The sequence below is a fragment of the Patella vulgata genome, chromosome 8 (assembly GCF_932274485.2).
Source record: "Patella vulgata chromosome 8, xgPatVulg1.2, whole genome shotgun sequence".
NCBI lineage: Eukaryota > Metazoa > Mollusca > Gastropoda > Patellidae > Patella > Patella vulgata.
In genome coordinates this window covers 20,990,064-21,001,637 of record NC_065886.2, presented here as the reverse complement: position 1 = coordinate 21,001,637, position 11,574 = coordinate 20,990,064, and the positions used below count along the sequence as shown (strand labels likewise).

At 35.4% G+C, this 11,574-nt stretch overlaps 1 long non-coding RNA gene across 1 annotated transcript in view; it reads left to right on the top strand.

Moving 5' to 3' along the window:
* LOC130014098 (uncharacterized) overlaps window positions 1-11,574 on the top strand; it is a 154,614-nt gene that overhangs the window by 107,972 nt on the left and 35,068 nt on the right. The window contains exon 2 of the long non-coding RNA XR_008789074.1: window positions 406-735. This is a non-coding gene — a long non-coding RNA (uncharacterized LOC130014098). The remainder of the gene's footprint in view (window positions 1-405; window positions 736-11,574) is intronic.

Genomic DNA, 11,574 nt, shown 5'->3' with positions numbered 1-11,574 from the left:
TACGGCTGAATATATATAGTGAGAGATAGAGTACCTGCATAATCATTATTGTTCCTGGTTCTATAATCAGACTAATGAACATACACCTTTAATTAATAGTCCACTTTTGTTCTTCGTAAATACAATATATTTGGTTACTCCCGGTGTTCTATTTATATAAAACAAGTCTAAGATTGACGCAGTCTTGCTTTCTGATATATTTCATTATTGTCTACATTTAAAAGCAATATATAAAAAAAGAAATCCAATATGGCTGCTATTTATTCCCGCCAATACGTCATTAAAGCATTCGTCAATCCCTGTGTCGATATCCGGTTTATTTAGAACGCTTATTTGATGTTCTTTGGAAATAAAAATTCCTCACCGTTTACAAATTCCATAAATATACATTTTCTATTCCTACAGGTTGCTAATCGACACCAGGCAAGGAAGGCAAAAAGTAACCACGAACTGCCCAGTTTTAAATAAGTAAAAGACTGATGATTCTATAATTGGAGAATTTCCTTTGATCACAGAAATCTCTTACACACGGATCAGGGGTGACTGTTAAAATTCAACACATTTCCACAAATAAATGATTTTAACCGCTTTATGAAGAGCCGCTGTCTAACCTACAAATATCATAAACAACTTAATCAATGTCAGTTCATGTGCACGATAACTGGCGAAACACTTGGATGTCTTCGTTATGTTATACTTTAAAAGAGGCTGTTCACTTCAGAAAACTGATTTGAGGTAAGTTCCTTGCTCGTTGTCCACCGAACTTGTTTGCTTTGCTAAACATCAACCCAGTAAGGTAGCAACGCAGATACAAAATTTAGAATTGATATATCACTGGATTATGGATGGCATATATATTAAGCGAAACAAAATATTTCTTTAACTGTTATGGATATACACGTCACGAAGTTCGCCTGTCGTCACCATATTGCCGAAAGAAAATGATGATTTTGGGAATACTGTCTTTCCAAGATGACGAGACAAACGTAATTCACCGTTCATCAGAACATGTTCGCCACACACCTAGCATTAATTGACGTGTCAATTTCAGTGTTCACGTCTCAATATGACATATGTTGTTCTTCCGTACTTGTCTACTCTCTGCACGTGCTCAGCAGACGACAGATTTCGATCTTGTTGACATAAAGTAGCTAGATGAAGTGATTGGAGGCGAGTTGAGATTCTTTTTACACCTTTTGATCAGTAATGCTAATGTGGCACGGTCTCGTCTACTTCTAAGAACGGTAGTCCAAACTTTGTTTTAATAGCAAATGCTTCGATGATCAAAGCAAATCAAGTTACTCCTTATTGACTCAATAGAAGACGTTCGTATTTATTCCAAATTCCACTGCACCTTACTCCGTTTTCTTTAGATTCTAGATCGCAACTCCAAACGTGTTTGCGCACGTTACGTTAATATTGCCATTCTGTGGAAGATATGTCTTTCTGTTGACGAGGGTAGGTATTACAATACATGTATTATCACTTAGCATGATATCCAAGTCTTGTGTGAACACACTCTTTGTCATACAATGACACTAATTCAATAAATATCTGGAGATATCTCTGGTGAGATGAGATGATATAACCAACGATACTCTTTTTCGCAGTAACTATAATCCGTATTAGTGGCTCTTCATAATACTAACAGGTCCTACAAATATAAAAAAAATAATATTTTATATCATTTATTCGTAAATTTTGTATACTCGTGTATTATTTTATTAAAATTTACGAATTTGACACAGCAACATGGCAAAGCATAGCATTCAAAAATACAGTTAACCCCAACGCAAAAATAAAAATACAAATTCAAGTAGATCAAATCTAGCAATTGGAAGCGAAAAAGTCACCTGGGACGATAACTCTTTTATGGTTAGTGGTATTTGGAGTTCCAGAAAGGTCTCGTAAAATATGTCTGGACACAATTATCGCTCGGTAAATGCCGTTGGATTGATTTCCAAGAAATATAGATGTAATGTTGTATTTTTCCTTATGTAAAATTCAAACTCTCTCGAACTGTCTATAAGTGTTTGCTAAAACGTAACGTAATTTTGAAAATTTCGTCCGCTCTTCTAGTGGCCTGAAGAACGAACATGCAACCGTATGTGGTCAAAGATTTGGTTAGCTGACAGGTGGGTCATTCCTTTCTCTATTTCGTTTGGTATATTTTTGTGTGTTCCGTGGTTGATCTTTTGGCAAACGAGAAACATAGGAAAATGTAAAGCTAAACGGCATCATATAATGCAGATCGCTGTCTTAGCCAGTGACACTTCTAGTATATAGAACTAAACAATACGCTATGAAGATCGCCAATATTTATTCCCAGCACGTCTTCTTGGCGATTTGGATTCGCCTCTCTCTTACTGCCTATTGTATTAATTAGCTTGATTTATATTTTCTCATTGCCCCTGAAAATATTTACAGTTGACAAACGGAAATAATATCCGTATCTGAATTAAGCAACATCGAATATATTACAGCATACTGTCCAGATTCTAGAAAAAAGCGAGAATTACCCCACTGGCAAAAAATAAATCTTTAATAGATTGGATATATTCCGCTTGTTTATTTTATATATTATATATCTATGTTTTGCTACTGCCGCTTGGATTGAAATTAATTATACACTTCAGCTCGCAATCTTTAAGTTGCCACGGCTCGAATTCCGAAAAGCTTAATCGACGCCTGATTGAGTGGTGTATAAGAAATATATTAACAGAACACAGTTTTTATGGGATAAAATCACGTAGCACAAAGTATAGCTGGTAATTTATATTAACTATTTCGATTGGTTGAGAAGCAAACGAAAAAGACCAATAATAACAATCGACCATACTTGCTATCTAAACGTAGCAATGGTTATTGAGCTTTTAAGCCCATCACACCTGCTTCGTGAAAATGGAAATTAACTGAACAAAATACTGCCAGCGACGGTGGTGAAAGTCCTAACACTATAATGTGTTGCATGAGTGTTCAATACATGTATATTAATGCATGTGAATAGACTATGTCTTTGTGCTATTCAAGTTTCAACATGATTTTCAAATTGATTATTTTTAGGTTTGAGAAGAAAAAGCTCATTTTACAAGACAGACATATAAAAAAAACTGACAATGTGTCTTTATTTCAATTATTTTTTTCGCCAATAATTACAACATTTTATAGTTTGTGAAACTTTAAAATAGCCTAGTCTTAAACATACACACTTTGTCAGAATAAACAAATGAAAATTAATATGTCTACATCCAACGCTAATCATTTTATATTTTAATCTGAAAATCTCATTTTCAATTTTAATGCCACCAAGTTGATTAAATTTCTTTGAGAATATCATAACACCTAGAATGAATTTGTAACTCTCATAGATGTTTTATATCTATGTTCTTTTGTGTTAATGAAAAGCTTCAATCGCCATGAATTCAATATCAAATGTGTGTTAAGCAAATATATTGGCCGAATAAAGTTTAAATGGCATTCTTGTAATTTAATTAGCAATTATATATAGGATATTTGACGCTAGCATGTTTCTATCTAATACAATTACTATCTACTCTTGAGATCATTTAAAATCCGATTCTCCTACAGGTTTTTATTATATTGGCACTGGGGACTTCCATATTCGAAATGATTTTCTCTATAACATCTCTTTGATAGAATACTCGAGACTGCTGATATTTTTAAATAAAATATATTTCCCTTTATTACGTGGGGTGGGGGCAGAGGTGATGGCTTTGTGAGGAAAGACACAAATTTACCTTATCAACTATTTACGTGTCGGTTAATCACGTTCGGTTTTCATAGCATCCGAATGGCCTCAGTCCCTCATACGTAACAAACGAACACATCAGTCAGTCAACAGATCTCCGAAAAATAGAGTTCGTTTAAATATTTAAAGCAAAATGTAAAAATAGAGCCCATTTTTCATTTAATGACATGCAAACAGCGACCATTCGATACTATTTGTATACTTTGCCATGGGTAAATGTGGGAAGGCAGTCGACCCTGGCCCCCGTCACTTATAAGACTCGGCCGAGCCCTTGAATAGCCATGAAAACGCCATATAATCTACCGCGCGTTAAAGTATTCTGTCACCAAATCGCACGAACTTATGGTTATAGATGCATTATGTAAGAGCTAAGCAGTTCTTTCGTTTGGACTCAGAAGTTATATAAATCATTAATTAGACATTTATTCACATGACAAGCCCATAATCAACTCTCTAAACAATTGGCAGTTATTATCGTAACAACGTTAGCAATGACGATCGAGACTTCATTGTTATTCAAACGGTCATAACTACGCTCAGTATGAAGTAATTTGACTGAAGTTTTGAACATATTCCCTTTTCATTATTTATTTAACTATTTTAGCGAGAACTATCAGCTCTTTATCTAAATCTTACATAATGCATCTTTAAGTACACGCATTTTTAATCCCAGTATAGTCTTTTGGGTCGGGGGGTCTTGGGCATGACCATCTGTGACACCAGTGTACTAAAACTCCCAAGTAATTTACCTTATTTGCCGCATTATACTCACTATACCGCTATTTAATTTGGCCAGGATGAACCCAGATCAGTTTCAGATGTCCCTATGATTAACAATGTTCAAGCACTTGACCACAGCCGTCAAGAGAATGCTATATAGAAATAAGAAATTACTGGCACGGAAATCGAAATCTTACAAAGAGGAAATTTGCTACACTAGCAGCCAGTGACTTACTTTACGACCGACAATTCTGACGTCATTAAGAGCCCAACGGGGTGGATATTAAGGTTTTAAAAGTTATTGTACGTTGAACATTGAGAGATTTGTTTGGGATCATCTAATATACCGTATATATCTATATAAATGTGTGAATAACATCTTTAAGAGAGAGAGAGGGAGAGAGAGAGAGTATTATGTTATTTCGGGACCACTATGGTACAATTCTATTTCCACAATTTGTTTCTTTAGCATTGGAAGGTTGGGAAGGCGACTCTACTCCCTGTCCCGTACAAAAGTTGGATCGAAACCATGTCACTTGACTCATTGACAGACCTGATGTAAACTGCTCGCGTCAGACCATTATATTTGGAATGAACAGATCATGTTTATTCTGATATAAATAATTTACTAATGTCTTCACGGCAAGTCTGTGCAGCGTGTGGGACAAATATAAAATAATAACCATGGAATGCAAGCAGTACCAGAATACCATTTTAGAATCGATTTGAGTTATACAATTCGTCAACACTATACTTATGTCATTTATATGGTCACGTGTGCAATTCGAGTTTTATATGGTCACGTCTGCAATGCTAGTTTTATATGGTCATGTGTGCAATGCTTGTTTTATATTGTCACATGTACAATGCTAGTTTATATGGTCTTGAGTGCAATGCTAGTCTTATATGGTCATGTGTGTAGCAATGCCAGTTTCTAATATTGAAGGCTTCATTTACGTACAAGCGAAGGCGTAAAACGGTGAACCTTAAATTTTAGTCCAATTCGAACAAGGTAACACTTTCCATGCAAGGACGCTAAACTATATTAAAGGGAACCGCACCTGCATTCGAACTCAGGACCTGGGCCCTGTTTCACGAAATTTTAACTAAGATAAAATCCAAATTTTAGTAATTTGATTGGATAATATTAGATTGATTTTAGTGCTTAGCCAATCAAAATTGAAGTATCAACTAAAATTCGGATTTTATCTTTAATTAAAATTTCGTGAAACAGGGCCCAGGTTATTAGTTTGCTAACAGCTTGACTACCGCGATCCGATGTTCACTAGATTACTTATATGTAATTAATCAACCAACGTTCTACAACGAACTAATCAATTTCTTAGCTAGACGAAAACTTACTACCGCTTACTATCCTCTGGAGTCATTTCTCAGCACGTCTGCTATTTAGCTGTAGAAGCAACCAATCACAGCAGCTCGTATGGCGGACCCGCGAAACTGAAGTGTCGGTTCGTAAACCAATCAATTAGAAACATGTTGATTTATGAGTTACGTTGTTACTTTACTTATGCAACGTGGTATCTAATTAAGACAAACAATGAACACGGCCTTTTCACGCATGTAACACTGACCTCGGTTTCAAAAAGCGGTTGCCAGTCTCCACCTGGATACGATTATGCGAACCATTAAAAAGAGGACACAAAAATGCACCAACCAGGCATATCAAGATTCACCAAGTATTTCCCAAAGGACATCACCCCTATCTAATTTTATAATAGGGCGATGGTATCAGGCGTAACAGAAAGAATGTGCTTGTTGAGCCTCATGCACGCCACCTAAGGATAACGAACCAACTAACAACCACCGACTAGAAGCGCTGCCTTTCAGCAACCAGAAAATATGTCATAACGAACGGATTTCACGTATTCATTTAAATGTTATCAAGGCATAACCTCGATACTGTCTGGACGCCTATCAAACAATATGGAATGTCCTGGGTTTAAATTTAGCACTTTGAATCATGTAATCCAATAAACCGTTTAAACGTAAACTCCGACAACAATCACTATTATTTTGATAATACAACTGTAAAACAACACCTGGATAACATCGCTTATGGACAGTTATTAGCAAAAACGGAAGTTTTATATTTTAAGAACAATCAAACACTGTGCCACCAGACTCCAATTAACCACCGCTCCAATAAAAAATAAGGTAGTTCTCGTCAAGTTTACAAGGGTACCTTTTAGTTTAAATAATTTATTACCGAGGCATTATTAATATTTCAATTATCCTCAGACGTAAACGTGTATAAGGGATAAAAAAAGACATAATATATAGGATGTATATACATAGATAACCTGCTCAGGCGTATACATCATTAATAAAGATAATATCCACCAATGACAGGCTTAGAACCATTAACTGCGGCGTCCTAATGATTTTATATGGAGGAATATAAAGCGATCTATTAGTAATGTTGACTTGCGTATAAGCGGAGTCAAGAATTATCTACAATTTATCGTTTATTGGGGGCTGATGTGATATAATTGTTGCATGATATCAGCTGAAAAATGAGTAATTCTTGTCGCAAGGTGGGTAAGTGTCTACATAGAGATCTGACTTTAACCCCATCATTAAATTCATAAAAAAATCACAATACAGACCGAAGATTAATCGGGCAGTTTGTCTAGTCATTGTTAACTTTCCATATATTAGTAGTAACATTCCAATATCACCAGCTTATGGAGTGTTTGTGTCTCAACTAATTCGTTACGCGAGAGCTTGTTCATTTTATTCTGATTTTTAAGTAGATCGAGGCATTTGTCATCTAAGCTTCAACTACAGGGATACTTGCGAACTAAACTTATTAAAACCTTTAAAAAGTTTTATGGCCGTCATATTGACTTAATTGGTAAATATAACATGTCTCTCTCGGCTATTATTCTAGATATATTTAATTGACGCATATACCATCTCCCTGATAATGTCTGTCTACTACATCGTTAACACTGTTCATCACGTGCATTTTGCATACCGATAGTTCATTGGCCAATCACGCTATTTTACCGAGATTTCGCCTTATAGTTTGGATGCAGCTATGGCGGGTGTGGCACCAGGCAGGGTAAGCTTACTCTTCCGGACACCTGTTACCACTGTTTGTCGTGTATTTTTTACACGGTGAACAGTCCATGTGCTGATTACACTATTTTGCCTTATTACACTATTTTGCCTATAGATACCGTTTTTTAGGACTTCGAATTTTGTCTAATGGTTTGGATTGTTCGTACTTGGTTTTATTTTATTTATATCAACATTTATTGCGACGAAGGTCGGTACCCGGAATATCCATAAACCAATAAAGGTGAAGGCTGTGGAGAATATTCGAAATGTTTCGTTAACAATTTTAGAAGCTTTTCTCCACAATAGCAATAGGTGCGAAACTAATTTTGTTTTAATTGTCTCGAGTTCCATAACCCCCACCCATTCAATACCAATATCTAAGCAATCGTTAGCCAGGCAAGTCGGTACCAATCCAAGTTGCTTTTAGGATCTTCGTCGATTTTATAAATTTTGTTCACATTTTACGCAGTGATAGAATATAAATAAAATTGGAAATATACGTTATAGACAGCTAAATTCGTATTAATAACTTGCTGTAACCTTAAAGAATTTCGGTGCGATCTGGAGTTGCTCACTTGCTGCGGACCTGGACAAAATAGTTCTACGTGAGCTGGGGATCACGGTGGCTAAGTGGGTAAGGCGCTGGCTCGCTAGCCTGGAGGTCGGGTGTTCGATCCCTGCATTGGCCGAGAAAGTTCATCCCGATTTTCCGGCGTGGTTCTCCCTTGTCAGTGATGCAGGACGGAGGGGCTGACAAGGACAGCTGTCTAGTCGTTCGGATGGGACGAAAAACCGAGGTTCGTGTACTCATTGGCGTGCACGTAAAAGATCCCTTGACAGTTGGAATTCGATATAAGTGTAGGCCGTAGTGCCGCTGTCCGGGCAAAATTTCCCTCATAGCACACTGTATGGCGTATGCCCGTCTTCATTAGCCCAGTTCGGAGCAAAACAGTAGGACGTTAAACCCCATTTCATTTCATTTCATTTCTACGCGAGCTGTCGTCTCGTATTTCTATTCAATCTATTTAAAGAACATCAAAGATCGTCGTTAAATATGTTGTGGATTATGTTGGATCGTTAAAGTACTTTACCTTTGTTACGTCTGCGTATAGATTTATATCTTTCTGGTCGCTAGAGGTTAATGATACGCATTGACTTTATTTTACCGACAGATCATATGGAGCCTTATCCTTCACACTTTCAATACGAAAACAAATTTCACAAGAAGCTGTAATAAAATAGTAAGCATCCCCCGTGTCTGAAATTAGTCTTATCAGACGAGCTAAACGCTAAATAAACGTCCTTTAACAAACTTTTGACGGCGGATCGTGGTACGTAAGAAGGAAAATATTAAGCAAAGTGCTAAGCTGGTTATTCGGGCTGTCACGTCTAATACCCATCAGATTGTAATTAGAAGCCAAGTAAATAGTTTACTTTAGCAAGCTGATTTCTCGTCAGGTGGCACCACTAACAACTTTATAAAAATGATAAATGAGCGATCACTAGGGCCACTTTGGAACGCTTATCTCGTACATCCAGACATCAATATTATGAAGTTGGATAATATCGGATATCATGATTTTCCTTCAGGAGCAGATCAGAGAGCTATTTTAGACATCAAATTGCACTGATTGACTAACCTCTTCAGCTATCGAGACATCTGTCTATGGCAAAGACGACCCATTTCGATAAATCAGTGTCTCCTGGGACAAAATTTTTAATGATTAAATAAACAATAGTGGTTACATTATCATACACAGATTGTTGACAGAGCCGTGTTTTTGTATTCAGATATAAGTGAAGGTTCCTATGACTATACAGTAGGATAATAATACATTTTAGATTTTTACGTTGACACGCTGTTTTTAATTAGTGTTTTGTATTTAAATTTGTCCGATGATCTTAATCGCTCCAGTCCAAAATGAATATTATTTTGTCCTATCAAAATAGCTTCATTTGTCAAACTATGATTTCTAAACGTCTTCTAATTGGTTGAGCGAAAAATGACTTTCACCTTGTGTGACTGATTTTCAAATTACATTAAAGAGTTGTTTTAACATAAAATAGTAAAGGGTTGTCAATGCAATATAAGGAGAGGCGAGAACTTTTACAAAACATATTTACAAAATGACAATATTACAAACATGTATCCATACATTCAGAGGCGTTTTATTATTATATTAAAAATGTATATTGTCTATGAAATGAATAATATAATATTAAGCAACATCATGGTACATGGCCATTACATTAAAAATGATGGTCTAAAATAATTCCAGTTCAATAACCGAATAATTGATTTTAATTCAGACGGCAAACATTTCCACATCTGTCTAACAGTGATTTAGTTTACACCGATTCAGCAAATTATGTGTATCATCGCACTTGAATAAAATGTATCTTCTGCAAAAGTTCGCATTTGGAATTTGGTTGCATTGGCAAATCATTTATAAAACTCTTGAAAAAATCAAAGCCCTGATACAGAACCTTGTGGTACGCAATGTTTTATGAATTACAAAGGTCCATAGGAATTTAAAACATCGACGCTTGATAGCGTTGACACTCTTGTATCATTAGTTTGTCATTAATACAGTTTCAAATGTTAAAGATGCACTATGGGAGATTAGACTATAACAGTTAAAAACTAGATAATGTAAAGGGAATTTGCTGAAAATTTCCGTCAAAATGATCCACTATGAACCGAGAATTTAGCGATTGAATTTTCGGCCTAGCCTCGATTATCATTACTCAAGTCGGTATGATAAAAGACATAGTCTCGATTATCCATTTCATGATTAAATCTTGAATGAAAGTTGACCAGCAAATCGGATCCGAATCCAGTAAATATCGCATGCTAGCAATGGCATCGAGAGTTGATTGCGGCCTGGACGAGTTAATTAATATCATTTTAATAAAAATTACATGTATTTAGATAACATTTCAGGACTAAAGAAAGACCTGCAATAGGCAGATTTAGCTCTTACTTAATGTATTTTTAATGAGAGAAAATATGTTTACATAGATTTTTGTTTAGGGACTTACACATATAAAATTATTATTTAGGGAATTAAAATTACATGTATTTAGACATTTCAGGACTAAAGAAAGACCTGCAATAGGCAGATTTAGCTCTTACTTAATGTATTTTGAATGAGAGAAAATATGTTTACATAGATTATTGTTTAGGGACTTACACACATATAAAATTATTATTTAGGGAATTATTTTCAGTAATCGTAGTTAACCCTGTCAAAAAGGAAGTATGAAATTGGATTGATTAATATAAATTATATTTATAATATTCAATAACACGAAAAAAACAATTTGATAAACTTGGCAATATAGAATTTAACAAAAAGATTGCAAATATAGTTCTTAGAGACCAGACCTTGGACTTAAATAGCTTTTGCTTTCTAAGCCACATCTTTTAAGTTATATACATGATTAGTTATGGGAATTTTATGTCCCTTTTATTCCGTGTAAACATACTGGCTAACGATGAAACATTAGTTTTAGTAATTTTATTTGGTGTAGCCTCAATGGAATGATCAATTGAAATAGATGAATAGTTTGTTACTCTTGTAGGAGGAGAAATAATTCGTTTTAGGCAATACAAATCAAGCAGATCAGACCAATAGGAATTAACAAGATTAGGAGGATCAATATTTATGTCGCTTAACATTATTATTTTAAAACCAGAATTCCATGGAGATTCCATCATTTGTTTAAAGTATTCCAACCAGTCAGAACAGGGTTGTGATACATTCAGTATATAGGAATGGTATTTTCCAGTTTTAGTTCAGGCCAAATCGACTATTTTCCTATTAAAATGGGTCTGCCTGTGTCTGTCTATCCGTCACACATTTTTGGACACAATAACTCCTAATTGAGCTAGAATTTTTATCCCCCGCCTTTCGAAAAAAGCAGGGGACTATTAAAATGGGTTCGTCTGTCTGTCTGTATTTTCCTATTAGTTTTGTCCCCCGCCTTTCGAAGAAAGT